The 4,283-nt window shown below is 50.6% G+C and overlaps 1 protein-coding gene across 7 annotated transcripts in view; it reads right to left on the bottom strand.

Annotated features, from left to right (window-relative positions):
• Positions 1–4,283, bottom strand: part of PLEKHG3 (pleckstrin homology and RhoGEF domain containing G3) — a 44,076-nt gene that overhangs the window by 38,071 nt on the left and 1,722 nt on the right. For 4 of the 7 annotated variants that reach the window (XM_023517610.1, XM_023517613.1, XM_023517612.1 and 1 more), the window contains exon 2: positions 3,904–3,961. The exons of the other annotated variants lie outside the window; for them this stretch is intronic. The gene's annotated coding sequence lies outside the window, so the exon portion shown is untranslated. The remainder of the gene's footprint in view (positions 1–3,903; positions 3,962–4,283) is intronic. 7 annotated transcript variants of the gene reach the window in all.

A 4,283-nucleotide genomic window follows, 5' to 3' on the forward strand; every position in this document is an offset into this window, starting at 1 on the left:
CCGGCCATTTTTTGGTTGCAGCTGTCATTGTTGTTTGGCGGGCCGGGCTGGGGATTCAAACCCCCCACCTTAGGTGTATGTGGCTGGTGCCTTAGCCGATTGAGCCACAGGCCCCGAGCGGAAATTGCAACTTTCCAGGTCATTTTCCAGCTTCAGAAAGTGCTATGTGGTCCCCAGGCAACTGCTTAAAATGTAAATGTATTGAAAGCACTCTTGTTTCAATGGAGGCAAACACCCTTTAGGATCCTGGGCAGTCTGCTTGGGTGGAGCTAAATTAAGACTGGACTCAGGGCTGCGCCTGTGGCTCAGTGGGTAGAGTGCCGGCCCCATATACCGAGGGTGGCAGGTTTAAACCCAGCCCCAGCCAAACTGGAACAAAAAATAGCCAGGCATTGTAGCAGGTGCCTGTAGTCCCAGCTACTTGGGAGGCTGAGGCAAGAGAATCGCCTAGGCCCAGGAGTTGGAGGTTGCTGTGAGCTGTGATGCCACTGCACTCTACTGAGGGCAATAAAGTGAGACTCTGTCTCAAAAAAAAAAAAAAATGGACCCATCCCACAGCTCTGCTATAACACAGTCAAAGCTGGGCTAGCTGGATCCCCTGTAGAGAGGGAGCTGTCCAAAAAGCCATATTTGTAAAAGTGTGCAGGGTTTCCAAACAACCTGGGGTAGATCTAAGAGCACCCATTCCAGTCATCCCTGGCGAATGTCAGCCCTGTGGTCCTAGACAAGTTACCCAACCTGTGGGGACTTGGTTTCCTTATTTTGCATTATTGAAAGCATTAGTGATATTATTACCTAACTATCAACACTTAAAAAAGGCTCCTGTGCAGCCACTATCCTGTCCACTAGCACTTTGTTCAGGTTGTGCAGGTTTAGGAGTCTGCTCAGCGAGGAATAGAGTGTGAGTCCTGAAAAACCCAGTCCTTGATCTTAAATCAAGGCTACCTCCCCAAAGGCCAGCCAAGTAAACCATACAAAGCCCTGCTCTCCCTTTAGCTCACTTGCAATTCTATTCCTAGATAGCAACACGCAGCCAGGGCTGGACTTGACCCCACTACTGCCTTCTTCCCCCTCATCTCATGGAACAAGAGCTGATGCGACCACCCAGCCCAGATGACTATCAGGGTGGGGCCCAGGACAGCCTGTTGATCACACTTTAACCAACCTGGATACTATGTGGGAACAAAGATGAATCACAGAGTTTCTACCCAAAATAAAAGGGACCCAGTTAGTAAGGCCAGCCCTTATCCCAACAGGTGACATCCAGAGGGGCTGCCAGTGTCTCCTGCAGGTCCGCAGGTGAGTCAACCCTGACCAGTTTTCTTTCTCCTGGCTTCACCCAACTTCAGAAACATGCCTGGGGCTGTTTAGGGCTCTCTCAGCAACTTCCTCCCAGGCCAGATTGTATCTATCTTTACCCAGTCTCCAGACACCAACTGGCAGGCCCAGAAAGTTCCTTCATCACGAGCCTGAGGGTGGGAGGGGGTCTGGCGGATGACCACTTCCCTGGGCTGCGCCCTCCACCGCCCATCCTTCACTTCCGGAGCTAGGCAGGGCCCCCAGGAAACCGTGCACCGCAAACTTTGACAGCAGCATTTTAGATGACACCCCTCCCTTGGAGGCCCACAGTTTCAGCTGAGAGGGGAAGAGACTCATCAGATCAGCTGGGCGGAAGCAGCTTGGAGCTGGGCAGGCCTGACCCTAAGCTCTCATTGAGTCTGTCATTCTTTTACTTTAAATTCTAGTCCATGGTGAGGGCGAATCCTTATTGAAAGCCCTCAACAGGCAGCTGCAGAGCCTCCATCAGAATCCTCCAGTCACATTTTTGTCCCAGGATAGGTCCGCCCACCATCGGCCCCTCCCCTCACTTTCCCCACCCCCAAAGCATAATTTAGCTACAGGAGGGTGGAGGAAGGACGGACAGCCTTCCCAGCTGTGAGGCAGAGTGGAGACCAAGGACAAGGTGATTCAACCTGGCCCACTGGAAGGGGAGCGGGGATTTCAGAGTGAAGGTGGGTCAAGGCTGCCCAGGTCACCCTATCCCCTCCCAAACACACACCTGAGCCACTTGCAATCTACAGTAGGGTAGCAAAGGCTCACTAACTAGACTAAAAAGTTTTCACTTGGAGGGCGGCGCCTGTAGCTCAGTGAGTAGGGTTCCAGGCCCCATATACTGAGGGTGGCGGTTCCGGCCCCAGCCAAAACTGCAACAAAAAAACAAAAACTGTGCCCGTGGTCCCAGCTACTCAGGAGGCTGAGGCAGGAGAATCACCTAAGCCTAGGAGTTGGAGGTTGCTGTGAGCTGTGATGCCACTGCCCTCAAAGTGACACTCTGTCTCTAAAAGAAATAAATAAAATAAAAAGTTTTCACTGGGGTTTTCTATTTTCACCTCGCTCTAACTCTCCCTCCTGCCCACCACTTAAAATGAAAAGCTTATCACATAGAGTACTGAGCAATGGCCTTCAGCATCTTGGGCCACCCCGGCAGAATCTGGCTAGAGAATACCTCCATAGGCTTTGCTAAGCATTCTACATGAGTTATCTCACTGTTCCTTCTCACAGTGTCACAGGTATGCTGACTAACCATATACAGGTGAGAAACACAGGCCCAAAGGAGTTCAGCACCACGTGAAAGGCCACAGGGCTAGTAGGCTGACAAGACAGGATTTGAAGCTGGGTGTGTCCAACTCTAAACCCTGCTCCTAACTGCTGAATGGGGTGCTGAGCTGAGTTTCAATGAAGGGAAATCATCTCCTCAAAAGTGCTTTTCTCTGGAAGTCTCCCCGGCCATCCTATCCAAACTGTCATCTCACCCCTTTCACAACAATGCACATCAGACCTTCCCTATCACTTTTTCTTTCGCTTATCACTAACAGACTATTTCAATTTTCTGTCTGTTTATTATTATCAGCTTCCCTCTCTAGAAGTCAGCGCCATGAGGTGAATGATTATTGTACATTCTGTTCACTGCTGTGTCCACAGCATCTGGCTCATACACAGTAGATGCTAAGTAAACAATCTTTGAATGAATGAATTGTGGTACTTTAGAGCTAAGAAGCTTAAGTGTAGGAAGAAAAAGAGGATGATGCATCCATTCAGGGAAAGAAAGGGGAGAAGATGACAGCATGGGAATCTGGCCAAAAGGGAGTTAGGGGCCCTGGGAAAAGCCTGATAAGAGGAAATGAGAAATGAGGGTCTGCCCAGGGCGCTGAGGGCTCAAGTAGAACCTTTCAGCTGGCAGTAGGGATTTCCAGCTGCCAGGGCTCTGGCCTGAGGGCTTCTGTTGGGAGGGAGGGTAGAGTAGGGCGTGCTTGCAGCTCTAGAACAAAAGCCTGTGGACATGCAGCTGGCCAGAGAGGCGGCACAGAGCAGTGGCCTGGGCCAGAGGGATAGCCTGGGATGGGGGAGGGGGACAGATGAGGTGCTAAAGATAGTCCTTCCCAATGCCCACAGTCCCCTCAACCCCCAACACAATAGAATAACTAGATGGCTTCACATTCAATCCTCCAAGGCCAGGGGCCAGCCTGGACTTGTGATAGCACACCTCATTCTCTGCCCCCCTCTTGGGACCACAGTCTTCCCTAGGTCCTAGGAGCCAGGAGAAACTGAGGGTGAGCCATACATCTGCAGCCCCTTTCTCCCTGCAGCCCTTTCATCACTGAGCCATGGCCTTTGGCCTCCTCTGGTGTAAACACAGTGTGACCCTGGAATAACTGTGGATTCAGTAAGGCAAATGTTTACTCTGGAGCTGAGATATTACAGGCCAGGGGTGTAGCCATTGCCCACTGGTTCCTGGTATCTACCATCTCCTGTGGCTCACATGGGACATATCAAGTAAAGTGTAAAACCCTCAAAGGACACCCCCTACCCACCGACCCCACTCCCCGCCCAGCCACTGTGAACCTTTTATTTTGTGCAGAAGTTTGTGGGATTCTTTCCACATCCAAGGCTTCCTTTGATCCTTAAAAGAGCAAGCAAATAATCCCACTTTACTCATGTGGAAACTGAATCAGAAAAGGTAAGTGAATTGGCCAGTCTATGTCGGAAATCAGAGCCAAAAACCCAGGCTGAAATCACCTCACCTCTCTGGGGTCTGCTACCTTCACTCATAAATGGAGCAGGCTAATCTGAGGGGCCTTGCAGCCCAAGCAACTCCATCACTCACACTTCCATGCTAGGCAGTAGAGCCAGCATTAAAACTCAAGCAAAACCTGTACTGGACTCCCAATCCAGTGCTCTTTCCACTCTCTTTGCTGTGCCACTTTTTTTTTTTTTTTTTTTTT

Source organism: Otolemur garnettii, unplaced genomic scaffold (assembly GCF_000181295.1).
Source record: "Otolemur garnettii isolate 467f Iridium unplaced genomic scaffold, OtoGar3 scaffold00115, whole genome shotgun sequence".
NCBI lineage: Eukaryota > Metazoa > Chordata > Mammalia > Primates > Galagidae > Otolemur > Otolemur garnettii.